This window comes from Bactrocera oleae, chromosome Y (assembly GCF_042242935.1).
Source record: "Bactrocera oleae isolate idBacOlea1 chromosome Y, idBacOlea1, whole genome shotgun sequence".
Classification (NCBI taxonomy): domain Eukaryota; kingdom Metazoa; phylum Arthropoda; class Insecta; order Diptera; family Tephritidae; genus Bactrocera; species Bactrocera oleae.
The window spans coordinates 1407848-1422822 of record NC_091542.1 but is presented as its reverse complement, the minus strand read 5'-3'; the positions used below and the strand labels follow the sequence as shown (position 1 = coordinate 1422822).

Below are 14975 nucleotides of genomic sequence, written 5' to 3'. Positions count from 1 at the left end.
ATTATTAATTAAACTTCACTTCACTCAAACTCCAACACAAATTTTCAATCATACCGAGGGCACTGGCACTATCATTATAATTGTTAATTATTTATATAATAGAAATAGTTTTATTATTGATTTCTTACAAATATCAAATTGTCATCCATACGTCATTACATAGCTGTCATTTGCGTTTTGTTATTCCAAGTCTGATTCTTTTTTGTTATACCACGTTTTATAGTGGCTGACGTTTCATGTCAAGTCACACGGGAATGCTGTCTATCAGGATAAAAAGTATCCTATGTCCTTCTCCTGCCTCTAAACTACCTCCCTGCCAATTTTCAGCTAAATCGGTTAAGCCGTTCTTGAGTTATAAGTAAAGTAACTAACACGACTTTCTTTTATACCTATATATAGATTATATATGAACAGCAAGCATATGCATCCAGTATATTTTGGATATCCATATTTGCTCTATGAAGTTCCAAAATTAGAGGATTATAAGCGTTTATAAAACGATCCTGTAATTTTCTTTTTAGAAAAATTTTGGGTTTTGTTACACTAACAAATAGTCTTCAAAATACATATATATTCTACTATCAGATTCAAATCGTTTAAATTAGAAATGGATTCTGTAGTCATATTTTAATTTAAAACGTTTTGAATTTTGAAAAAGTTTTCCTTGTGTCTTTCTGAATTTTGACTTGTTTCTGTAAGAGGTAACAGTATTTGCGTAGAAGGCATTGGCGGATATGGTATACCAAAACGACAAAACTGTTGTTCTCTTATTTTCCTAGTACAAGACCGACTGTGGTTATGCTTTTGATAACCCAAATAATTTTCTAAGTGGCTGATCGCACCATCTGTAGAAATGTAATTGTCAATAAAGCTAATGCCATCTTGAAGGTTGATCCTGGGACATGTACATGCGGGGAACCTCTCTGTTGAAACTCCACTCTCCAGCAGAAATTTGTAACAAAATGCTCTCCAAAAATGCCGGCGTTATCTTTAAAAAGCTTAAGAATTTGTCGATAGCGGTAACAAAATATCTAGCACAAGTAACTGCGTCTGACCGAATTAAGCGATATCTATTTTGGATTGTTAAACTGTTGGCTTCCTCTTCCGAAATATCTTTAGAATTAACAGTTTTAGAGAGGATGACCAAACGCTTAACCCACTGAGATTCTGCAGCCGATAAAATGATAAAAAAAGTTGGAAGCCCAAATTGGCGAATCATAGCGATTGCCTTTTCCTTCTCAGCTTCTCAGTGCGCAGGTGACGATCTAACGCCTTTCAAAACTTTGTAACCATCATCGCGTTGAATCAAGTTTTGAACAAAGTTTTCGTTTAATAGATTTTGGGCAGTAACTTGGTTGCGACCTGAAAACTTTTTAAGGCAAATGGATGTATTATTCTTAATTTGTAGCAGTTCTAATTTTTTGTAATCATAGAACAACTTTGGAATGGTACACGCCCTTCTGTCAAAACGGCGAATTTTAGAACGTATTATCTTGCTATACGTTTCAGAGCATGTACGCTTCTGCCCAACATATATTGTTCCAAATGACAACTCTTCTGAATTATTATGTTAAATTATGTCAATTATAGTCTAAGTTTTCTACAGGAATATTGTCCAAAAGAGTTTCTTGACCGCCTGGATTTAGCTCTGAAGGCAAAAGACCCGTGGGAATATTATTACCTAATGGATTATCATGAGAAGTTTGTGCCGCATGAAAAGATTGAACCAATCGGGAATCCTCTACAGATGAAACAAACGGAACTTCTTCTTGGTTATTAAATTCTGAAATCCAGTTTTCATTAATATGTATATTGTGCTCACGATACAGAGGGGTATTCACTAGGAACTGCAAAGATTGTATTCCAAACGCCTTCTTAATTTGTATAATTGAATTTGTATAACATGAGCCTCATCAAAGGACCTTGGTAGAGATGTCACAATATTGTTAACAGAAATTGGTATATTAACAACAGCACCTTTGAGCAACCTCTGATCTTGATGTCTTAACGGACGGATTGTCATAAAAGGCAATCTAGGAATTAGGAGACGTTCTTCAATTGGGGTCAAACCTTTCAAACAATCCGGTATTTCAGGAAAGTCTAGGCCGTTAGCTATACATATTTTTGGAACGTTCTTTTTAACAATCGCACTTTTGCAAGTAGCACAAAAATTTTAATTTCCATCTCCTGAAGGAAATTTTTGCATTATAAAGAAGGCGGATGCAACATTCGGGTGACCTTGCGCAATAGTTTCGAAATTTAATATGCGAACTTTGTGTGAAAACCATAAGCCGCCGTCAGTAGGGTCCTTATTCATATTTTGGAAATAAATGTTTTTGAAATCTGTTAAATTGCCAATATTATCAGTTTCTATAACATTATTTTCTCTCGTTAATCGGATTCGTTGGGACTGCCTTTGGTTTTCAATTTGCCTATTGAGTGGGTTATCTCTACAAAGGCGAACTTCAACCTATCTCAGACGTCTTTGATTCAAAATTTCTTCCCTCCTACCCCTCCTACTAAGTTGTCTACGTTGTGTTTCTCTATCACGCTCCTCTCTCCTTATTTCAAGATTTCTCCTTTCATGTTCCTTTTGCATTTGATCACGAATGAACTCTAAGGTCCTATACTCAGGATTTCTTGCGCGAAGTTCTCTATGATCCCTAGTGTTCCTACTTTGTTCATCATAACGTACCTCGGGATTTTCTCGACGAGATCGAGCGAATTTGTGGATCTTGCCGCCTTGTTCTTTGTTGAACAGTATTTAGGACTTGCTCAACAGATCGCACCTCGGGGTCCTATGTCCCCGAGTATTTCTGCTTAGCTCTTCAGAGCGGATTTGGGGATTTAGACGTCTTGCCCTATGTTGAGCAGTATTTAAATTTTGTTCAAAAGACCGTACCTCGAGATTTTCCCGACTGGTTCTATGTTGATTTGTATTGATAATAACCTACGATTAGCGTGACTTACAGTATTTTGTGACTGCTCACTATATCTATATAAAGTGTTTGCACGAAGAACTTAGTAATACAGATTTTCTATTTAATCCAGTCATAATTAATTAATAATAAATGAATTAATGTATAAAATACTTATAGATAATACTTATATAATTCAGTCAGTCCGGGTGTGAAAAGTTGGATCCTAGGTGTTGCTCTCTTTCACTGTAATTCCTTGTAAGTCCTTGCTATGACTCCTTTCCTGTTCGGTGTATAGGTACTATGGTATACTGGTGCACATATGCATATAGCAAACACATACGCCACTGTTTTTAATACGGTTTTGTGCGCCACTGTATATAATAATACTTTAAACGCTATATAACTAATACACTAAAATTAGTTTAAATAAAGCACTTTACTGGTAAAGAAATCTAGTGTAACTGAAACTGCAAACACAGCGTACTGATATTTATTATACTCTTGCAACATATAACAGCTATAAAAAGCTTCAAATCCTACTTTAAAAAAGTATATCTCAAACATAAATATATCGAATTTACCATATTACCAACTCAAAAAAGAGCCATTCTAAATTCACGGCTAATCACTGTACTCTCGCAAGATCCCTCTTCAAAGGTTTCAAAAGAGCATCCATTCTGGCCATATCTGAGTAAGGCGTGGAGTCGCTAACCTTAATAAGCCGACGGTAAAGAAATTTTAAATAAACGATACAAATAAAAAACTTCTACAAGAAACAACCGCAGAATACAATAAATACGAAACCTCATAAACCCGCACAATAAAATTGCCTACCTTAAAGCACTTAAATGCGCATCAAAATGCATACAAATTATATTTTAAAAATCAAAGCCGTTTTATACACTACAGGTCAATATGGATATAACATTACTCCATCACCATGTGACCCACCGCGCGCTCGGCTACTTCAGAAGCAGTATGTCGAAATAAATCATATACCGTTTTAGTAAACATGTGTAAAACTAGGAAAAATATACTCAAAACCACACTCAACATTTGAAAACACTACACATGATGACACACCACACAGCAACTTAACAAAATGGACGGGATCATCGCCCGCACATTCAATTCACAAAACGCATTCGTTTTCGTCTACGGGCCTGATCGCCACATCATTTTGTTCTTTTCGATTGGTCAACCCGTGCGATAAACTTCATAATAATTTTTAATTATATATTTATAACAATAATATTAGAGCCGTGCCAACCTTGCATACGATAAAATCGGTGGTGTGTGCTCCCTAACAAATTGGGGACTTAGTCAGCCATGTTTAAATGCATTCGCACCATGGATACTAGTTTGGCTAGTAGTAACGCTACACACAGTTCTAGTCGTAATAGACTTATTACGTCTAAAGGGCCTACTTTTGATTTTGCTACTAGTAAGTGGCTTGTGGTCGTAATGTCGCTTTGTGTGCGTACGTATACAGAAGCCGTGTAGTTCGACTTTATGCTCTGGGGCATAGTTTACCCATCGAGGGATTTGTATCTGTGAGATATCATTTAGATTGCTCGCAAACTGGGACCACTTTTCTAAACGAAATGGTTTTATTTGTTCATCCCAGTCGGTTCCATCCTGCGACGTCGAAAGGTTTTGAAGCAGAGAATAAAATTTGTCGGTTTGTTATGGCGGATAATGCTGATATTGACTATGTAGTATATGAAAACTTGTTAGATATCGCATTCCATTTTATATCCAGAGTTTTTGTTGTAATTTCCTTTTCGAATTTAAGGAAATTACTGTCCAACTGATTTTCTATAGGTATGTCCTTTAAGATATTAGGGCGGTTCGCCGTTATCTTTTTGAAGACAACTCTGACCTAAATATTATAATTCAGAATTAAATCGTAGACAATCTGTATTCTTTCAAATCTATCGACTGTGAAGCAAACGAAGATGAAGCCACTAATTACCCAACTGAATTTTTAGACTCCTTGTATGTGCCTGGTTTACCACCGCACAATTTGCAACTTAGGGTTGCCTCGACAGTGATCACGATTGGAAATTTAAACCAACCAAAACTGTGCAATGGAACACCTTTGGTGATAAGAAAACTGATGAGCAATGTGATTCCCGCGTTGATATTCAAAGAATCTAAAAGAAATTTAGAGACGAGGAAGTTCTTATTCCAAGGATTCCGATGATCCCAACGGATATGCCCTTTGAATTTAAACGAATTCAATTCAAGATTCGTCTTGCCTTCGCCATGACGATTAACAAATCACAGGGTCAATCATTGACTATTTGTGGCCTCAATCTAGAAAATGTATGTTTTGTACATGGCATGTTTACGTGTTGGTAAACCATCCGCTTTATTTGTTCTTGCGCCTGGCAAAAAAAAAGGAATGTCGTTTACCACAAGGTGCTTGAATGAATAGAGTTTATCCGCGTGCATCACATGCTACAAAACATACTTTAATTTAATCATTTTTTTTCTGACACGTGTTTGAAGTACTTAATTTTAATTTGTATTATCTTTCTGTATGTATTGTTGATCATAATAAAATACTTTTATATATCTATCTATATTCATATTTATTTTGTATCATTGTATTACCTTCATAAGAGCCTAAATTAGTTCAGATAAAAGAAAACACGACATTAATTGACTGTTAGGCGGTACGAAGTTCGCTGGGTCAGCTGGTATATATTGTATATATTATATTAACAAATTATTGATTGCCTTAACTTATGCGCTTACATTTGTATACATATACTCACAACAACCACAAAATAAAAAATTAATTTTCAAGTATTTACGTGCAATGAATTAAGCAAGTAGCAGGACTGCGTAACAACAATTCAGCTAAAGGCACAATAACAATTAAAGCTAGAATCTACAGTAAAAAGAGAAACTACGTACATATACGTTCAATCGGCAACCAATACGCAAATTGCATTTATCGATAGATCTTATAAATAAACATTCACTTAAAAAGAGGAGGCCATTTTAGCAATTAAGTAATTTGCCGAGCATGCCGGAGTCGCTTTCATCCCTTACTTGGAGCAATCTTATCAAAATGTTTACAAGATGATCGATCATCCACAGGAAGACATACGTAAAGTGCCAATTGACGCATTGAAATCGTTCATTGTAGCTGTATACAAACTACAAGATTTGCAAGATGTTTCCAATGTTATTACAATTTGGATCCCCAAATTGTGTCAAATTGTACATGATGACGAAGAAGTTTCTGTTGTGTTGTCTGCTCTTGAAGGTTTGGGTGATCCTTTTAAAAAGATTAGTTGAACTTCGTGATGTTGTCTTCTCTTGTATAATGGACGTGCTCCAGGGCAAGGTCGCTTGCCAATTTGACGAGTCTACTGGAGATGAAGACGAAGATACTGAGGAGCGAATAGGATGAGGCTATCGTAGAGGGTGCTGGCAATATACTTGGTTATTTATAATCCTTCGAGTCGGATCGGAACAACCAACGAGTACAAGGTGAAATCAATCGCACACTCGGATCACAATTCGAATTATTTTTTGGGCAATATACAAGAAAAAGCTTTCAGTTAATTTTCTTATTAGTTATTTTGATTCAATCATAAACCTTGTATACTTGTATCAATATCTGCAAAAATTGCGATACATTTCTTTGTATACACGTGTGAGTTATATGTGCGTGTAAAAAACAAAGGAACATAAAGAAATTGGTACAGAGCAAGATAAGGAAATAAGTGGCAAATTTGTAGCGTGTAATTTTAGCGAAAAGAGCGATAAACTACTGGAATAAGAGTCTTTTGGAACAGAAAGCAATTTTTACAATCCAAAATGCAGCAAATGAGGCAAATTATTACAAATTTACATTCTTCGGCTAATGATGTAATTAAAAGGGCCGCCGCTGATTAACAGGAGACTTACAAGAATCCTGAGACTGTACCAGCTCTTTGCGAAATTGCCGTCTCGGCGCTGGAGCCGCAGGTGCGCCAATATTCTGCTGTACTACTTAAGAAGCACTGACCAAATTTGCGTCAATAGAACGAAAAACCGGTTGAGCAACAGCAAACTATTAAGCAGGGCATGCTTAGTGCACTCATGCAGGAGCAGCAAAAGCCTGTACGAAAGGCTATTGCTCAATTTGGTGATGGCTTCGTGCGTCACGAAGCCAAAGTGTCTGATTCATGGATGAGCGAAGTGATGAAGTTCATCTACAGCTACTATTCTTCTACCGATCCTAAGCAAACCGCGCTAGATTCGTTTACATTTGCTATTTTGGCCATAAACCTACCCACAATAAACGAGCTCAATACGTCAATTGACAGTTTACGATAATATTTCTCAAAGTAAGGGATGAACGGGACTCCATCTTTTCATCTAAATATGAATTTTTAACACTGTTTCCCGCAATGTTGTCCAAATCATTATCTTCCCCATCCGAGTTACCATTATCGATATAATCTTGCTTGAAGAAACGAATTGAATTTAGAGCAGGCGGGTACTCGCACAGAAAGATGTTCCGTCGCTTGGTTTCGAGATATTTGTTGCAAGTAGCCTCCGAGCATCCTTCAGCTATATCGGGCATGCTTAAGGAAGCAACACGACGTGGCAGTGGGTTCTGACCCTGCAAGGCGGGCTCCAAAAGGTGCAATAATAGCGAAGTCAATTTCTCTAATGGCACGCTCAGTGCAAGGTCCATTGTTTGAGTAGCCCTTGTCATCGGATTCGTGTTGTCTTCACCCAAAAAGTATTCTTCATCATCGTCTTCATTTTCGGGTTCAGTTGCCATCAAATTGAAAACAATTCAAATTATGGGCTCAATCAACATTCGTTAGAAAATCAGTTTTTTCTTAAGGCGAACCAGCCAGCCTGCGTAAGCCGCGACTTTTACAGCTCTATTAAACAGGGCATTACCTGCTGCCTCCAAGCACAACTCCAACAACATTTGTATGTGATTGTTCAACAATTTAGCATTTAAATCTGCCATACTCTCGAGAATATCAAAAACATAAACGAATTTAATGCTTGAAGGGATTTAACAATTAACGGTATGGACTTCTGCAACGTTTGTTCGGCTATGGTGTGGCCCAATGTGAACGCCACCAAAGAAGTCATACCAGCTAGAATGCGCAACACTGCGTGCTGCGTATTTCATTTGTATGTTGAGATGATGGTCACACATTTTACTTGCAATGAATTACCATGAATATGGTAGAACAATATGCATAATACAAGTACCTACCCGCTAAATAGTTTCAAAGAAATACTAAAGACGGGAATTCCCTAATCCACAAGAATGTATTGAATATCCGCTACTAATATTTTCAAGGCCAATTTTATAATAGGAATTTCGTAATCTTTAAGTACTAAAAACTCATAATTTCTTTACTCCGTATTAAAAATTCATAATTTCTTTACTCCATAATCTATATCTTAATTTTCTCCTTATTTACAATTTGTCATAATATTTCTATTATTCTATGCATACATATTTGCATATAACATACAAAAATAGATAACAGAACTCAAATTTGCGATCATTCATTTGAAACCGAGCGCTCTTGCAACCATTCAAAGAATTTGAAAGTGAAAAGGAATGCTGAAAAGGGTAGCAGTGAGCTGTTACGAACAAGAACTCAAAGCGTGCCACCCGAACACGAGTGGCACGGTCCCTTCGTCTTTCCTCGTCGTCCCCTCGCGCACAATAAACTGGTTTGAGACTCTTTTGAGTCCCTGTGTAAAAGTGCACTAACCAACCACACTATACACCGACACTTCAAGCAACATCTTTTTCACCACTCAAAGAAACAAAAGGGATTGTACAGACCAGAATGGCCTCCTTTTGTTTCTCGATACCCGTCCGAATAGAAAAAAACCGTAGCAGCGCAGTTGTTCGGAAGTGCCCCAAACTCAAGATTTTTCTTTAACGTTGAACAATTTAAAGTGTTATAGTGGATAAAGTGTATTTAACATTAAAAAAAAACATTCAAAATATTATTGTATATAAGTGAAATTGTATTTCGAAAAAACAATATAAAAGCAAAGTGAGAAACTAAATGAATTATATTATATATAAGTGAAATTTTATTTCGGAAAGAATAAAACAAATAATAAAAGCAAAGTGAGTAATTTATGATACCCAAATTGGGTCAAATTATGCATCATGACGAAGAAGTTTCTGTTGAACTCTTGGTCCAATTTGACGAGTCTACTGAACACGAAGACGCTGAGAAGAGCGAATATGATGAGACTATTGTAGAGGGTGCTGGCAATATACTTGGTTATTTATGATCCTTCGAGCCGGAACGGAACAAACAACGAAAGCAAGGCGAAATCAGTCACACAAGAAAAAAATTCCAGTTAATTTTCTTATTAGCTGTTTTTATTCAATCATTCTTTGAAAATCATCTGCCAGCTGAGGTAGTACGGAGAATATTGGTGCAATTCACATAACGTTTTGCAAATAATTATATGCAAAAAGCAGAAATTGCGATACATTTCTTTGTATTCACGTGTGAGTTCGGTTATTTGTGCGTCTAAAAAAACGAAGGAACATAAAACAGTTGGTGCAAAGCCAAATAAGCAAATAATTGGCAACTTTGTAAGCGTGTAATTTTAGCGAAAAGAGCGAAAAACTACTGGAATAAAGAGTCTTCGAAAACAAAAAAAAAAATTTTAGAATCCAAACTGCAGCAAATAATCCAAATTATTAAAAGTTTACTTTCGGATAACGATTTAATCATAACGACCAACGCTGATTCACAGGAGGCTTACAAGCATCCTGAGACTGTACCAGCTTTTTGTGAAATTGCCGTCTCGGCACCGGAGCCACAGGAGCGTCAATATTCTGCTGTACTACTTAAGAAGCACTTAACAAAATCGCGTCAATGGAACAAAGTACCGGTTGAGCAACAGCAAATTATTAAGCAGGTTATGCCAGAGAACTTAGAACAACGAGAAGGTGCAAATTGAATTTTGTATGATGCTCGATTGCTTGGCTGAAAAATTGAGATCAAGGAGTTCACCATTTTCTGTAATATTTGCTGTTATTTAACAGAAATGAGATTTTATAACAACGTTCTCTGACAAATTACGTATCTGCCAATATAAAGAGAAAAATGAAGCGAAATGAATGAGAAAACAAAAAATACAAATGCCACTACACATATGCATGATTATTTTTTGCCATATAAACGATTTTTATGATGAAAAATTGATAAAATATGATTTTTGCGCACAAATGCTACATTGATAAAATGTGAAAGATTATGCAAGAAATGATATTTTACTATTTTCATAATTTTCTAATTTCAGTTGTTACAGAATTAATAGTTTATGTATGTACATATGTATGTACATATTTTTTTTTTTTTTTTTTTTACGAGGAGGAAGCATCGAAAGCCTGAACCCCACGTCAGTGTGGAACTTTAATCCAACTAAACCTCCTACCGTCATGTACCTTTCCCCCCGGTACCACCGTCAAGTATTCCGTCGGGAGGATGGTTGAATTGAGTGCTCATACGTTTGTAGTAGTCTCAATGCATTCAGTAACAAGTTGCATTTACTTGGCCCCACCTCTGTTGGTATTAAACCCGCCCCGTGCAATGTTTGTCGCCAAACCCTTCCCTTATGCTTTTTTTTACTTTTGTTTTATTGCATTTGTTTGGTCCGCGTTCTAGTGGTCCGTTAAGTTTTGGAGTTCTCTTCTCCGCTGCTGCTCTCGGGCTCTTTGGGTTTTCATGATTTTGTACATTCTGCCGTATGTGTGCGACATTTATTTCAAATATAATGGCATAGTGAAAGTCAGATCTATCACCGACTGCCGCCCATCTTTGTTGAATGTGGGTTGGTTGGTGTTTAAGAGCACAAGGTCAAGGGAAGCAAAGGCTTCTAGTAAGGCTTTACCCCTACTATTAGTTCTTTTGCATCCCCATTCAATAGCCCAGGCATTAAAGCCGCCGGCTATTACTAGATTAGTTTTACTTCTGGCATCAGTCACTAGACAGTCGATGATGTTCTTAAATTCTTCGTCATTGATACTGGGAGGCAAACAGCAACTATAGATATTAACATCACTAATTGTTGCTCGAACAAAGCCATTTTAAGGGTAAGGGTTTTCCAGCTGTGGAGACTTAGGGTTGCATTTCCATATCACCGCTTTATTCCTCGAATCGCACGTCCAGTTGGCACCTTCAACTATTTTATAGGGTTCACTGAGTAAGGCCACATCGATCTGCTTCTCAAGCACTGACTGTTTTAATAGGTCATGTGCTGCTTGACAGTGGTTTAGGTTAAGTTGTAAACACCTCATATTAATTTTTGAGTTTGAGCCGCTTTCTTGTATACCGGGCATCTGACGCTCCCAGTAAAGTGATCAGTTTCACTGGAGCCAGCTTTCAAGCAAAGCATGCATTTTGGCTTCTTGGCACAGTCCGTAGCCTGGTGTTCACCTTCACCACATCTTCTACATAGTTTAGACCTGTCCTCGTTTTCGCAGCTTTTCGCTGTGTGGCCATAATCGAGGCATCTGTAGCACCGTTGTGGCTGCCTATATTCTCTGATACGGCATATAACCCACCCTACTTTTAATTTCTTGGATTGAAGCAGTTTTCTAGCATTCTCAACTGGGAGTTTAATAAGCGCTGTTTGGGTGTCTCTGTAGGACTTTCTTAGGCTCTTTATAGCTGAAATCGTCAGATCGTTGTTACCCAACTGTCTCTGTAGAGCATAAAGTACTTCTTCCTTGGTTGTAATTTCATCCAAGTTTTTACACTCTATAAGTGTCTCCTGGGTCAGAACTTTTATATTTGTTTGGTCACCAAGGCATTTCCTCATTCTTTCCTGCGAGTTGGCTGACATTGCTGAACCACTTAGTTGCAGCAGCATTTCACCGCCTTGTGTTTTACGAATTCGGGTAACTTTCTTTTCGAATTCGCTGAGAGTAGAATCGGACTTAATTTTCCTAAGAATTTCGGCATAAGTAAGATTTCCATTCTTAGAAATTAATATCGCCTGGGGTTTTGTTTTTGGAGGTTTTGCGATTTGCGGTTTAGCTTTTCTAGCTACAATATTCCACGGCAGTGTTTTTGGACTTTGAGGGTCATTTGGGTTATTACCTTTATTTTGTTGGGTTTCCTTAGGTCTCTTTGATGGTGGGTTTACAGCGCCTTCAAAATGTGAGGTATAGCGCGGTCATTTGTTATTATTGATCGCTTAGCTTGACCAATCAAATTTTTATTTGCGCGACTTTTTGGCGAGTTTGTGCATGTTCGCTTAATTTGTTGCTGCGTGTGCTCATCTTCTATTGGTTCATCAGTGTGCATAGTGCGGCCTCTTTTCGGCTGAATGATTGAGAGGGTGGTTGACTCTTTGAATTCAGCTAGTGCTTGTTTTTGTAGCTGCGATATCCTATCAATGATATTTTTCATATTCTGGTTCACATGCCTTTGTTTTTGGCCATGTGTGAGAGCAATTAGTTCATCTATGAGCACTCCCAATGCAGTGAGCACGTTCTCTCCTTCGCTCATGTTTATGATGGGGTCAGTTTTAGTGTTGCTTTGTGTTGATGGCAGATTGACTACGATGAAGTTATCAGCTGTTCGCCGTTTTGTTCGATGATCTGTTTCCATCTAGACATCAACTTCATAATACCTTCCTCGTAGAAGCCCCCCTCCTTATTTGCGAAGAATTCGGACAGCCACTTTTCATAAGCCTCTTTTGAGTTCAACTTCACACCACCAAGGGCATTCGCCATGGACGGGAACAGGTGGTAATCACTTGGCGCTACGTCCGGGCTATATGGTTGATGCGATAAAACCTCCCATCCGAGCTCCCGTAGCTTCTGACGAGTCATCAACGAAGTGTGTGGTCTGGCGTTGTCCTGGTGGAACACTACACCCTTCCTGTTGGCCAATTCTGGACGCTTCTGGTCGATCGCCTGCTTCAAGCGGTCCAGTTGTTCGCAGTAGATGGTAGAATTAAGCGTCTGGGCATATGGCAGCAGCTCATAGTGGATGATTCCCTTCCAATCCCACCAAACATACAGCAAAACCTTCCTGGCCGTCAATCCCGGCTTGGCCACTGTTTGGGACGATTCACCGGCCTTCGACCACGACCGTTTTCCCTTGATATTGTCGTATGTGATCCATTTCGTCGCCAGTCTTTCCCTTTTATTGAACTATTATTTATTATTATTTTTAAATTATTTTATGTTAATTCATTTTTACTTTATTGTTAGTTATTAATAATAATTTAAAAATATTTTGATATATTTCTTAAAATCATTCATTTACTTGACACCATTATGGAGTCACAAAAGTACAGAATTGTGTTTTGTCGTCGGCATTTCACATTCATGCTTCAATTTTTCTTTTCAAATGCATGTGTAAAAGTAATTATGTACGTAAATATGTACTTACATATATTATGTCGTTTGCACATTTGTATGTATTTGTATGTACAAGTATATATGTACACTCAATTCTTCATGTGAAAACTCCGTTGACACGTTTTTTGCTTTTATGTCAAAGAGTTAATTTGTCGAAGGACTGACGCGACGACAAAGCGTCCCAACATTGTGTTGTTGGTAGAAAATCCGAGATGTGCCGAAAAATAAACGAACGCTCGCCGATTGTCATCGCTTCCCTTGCCGCTCTAACAGCTTTGCCTACAAATCGTTATAGGTATGTATGTTTTTATATGATCATGCCTACATATTGACGAAGATTTTTGCGAGCCACGAAAAAATATTTTTGAATTATGAAATATTTTAAATCGACAAAAGCTTTGTTGCCACTTTTGTAATTTTTTTCTGTGTTTTCTGTGTTGCAGGGTTGTCACTTTTCCCTTCTAGAGGGAAAATCAGAAAGATGTTCAATTTATGATTTCTAGCTTTTGCCATCGTCGCGAAAAGACGCTATTAGGCAAGCGCATGCTCGGGGAGATGTGTAAGGCGTTTGCTTTTATGAATTAAACGACTTAGCTTATTGCTTGTGCGCCATAAATGAAAATGTTGTTGGTGTCTGATTTACTACAAATTTAGGATTTGTCCATACATACTTACATATAGAGCAGTGCGCGCACATGTATTTATTGATAAGTGATAATATATGATTTTATTATATTATATAACATATTGATGTACATATGTACATACATAAATTATTAGTTCTGTAACAATTGAAATTAGAAAATTATGAAAATAGTAAAATTTCATTTTTTGCATAATCTTTCGCATTTTATCAATCCTCCTTTGTGCAAAAAAAAATCATATTTTATCAATTTTTTATCATAAAAATCGTTTATATGGCAAAAAATAATCATGCATATGTGAAGTGGCATTTGTATTTTTTGTTTTCTCATTCATTTCATTTCATTTTTCTTTTTATGTTGGGAGATACGTAATTTGTCAGAGAACGCTGTTAGAAATTCTCATTTTTGTTAAATAACAGCAAATCCTACAGAAAATGGTGAACTCCTTGATCTTAATTTTTCAGCCAAGCAATCGAGCATCATACAAAATTCAATTTGCACCTTCTCGTTGTTCTAAGTTCTCTGGTTCAATTGCGGACCAGCGTGTGAATTGTCAAAACCTAACAAGATTTTAATAGTGGATTTCACCACTTTTGGCTCGGAAGGAGAAATTTTAACAGTGGAGAGTGAACAGAGCTGAGCATTGTATGAAAATTATGCTCAGAGACTTGCTTTGATATTACAGCTGCATGTTAGCCTTTTGGCTTATATTTTTATACGTTTATATGCAATCATATTTATTGATATGAATATCATTTTGCGAATTTTTATGAATGCATGCAAAACTGATAAGATCTTTTAAATTATGAAATTTCGAAATAATATTTATAATATAATATTTATAATCTACTGGTTCGAATTGAATAATAATTTTTGTGTTGGATAGTCCAGTTATCGAGGAAGGCTATAGGCTATATAACATCACGCTACGACCAATAGGAGCAAAGATATAGTGGTAAATGTGTAAAAAACGGGAGAAATTATTTCATCTTTGAAGCCTTCCGTTGCCTGCGCTGTGAA

General features: G+C 37.0%; 1 pseudogene; it reads right to left on the bottom strand.

The window, feature by feature from the left end:
- Positions 1-14975, bottom strand: part of LOC118681692 (importin-4-like) — a 70408-nt pseudogene that overhangs the window by 26468 nt on the left and 28965 nt on the right.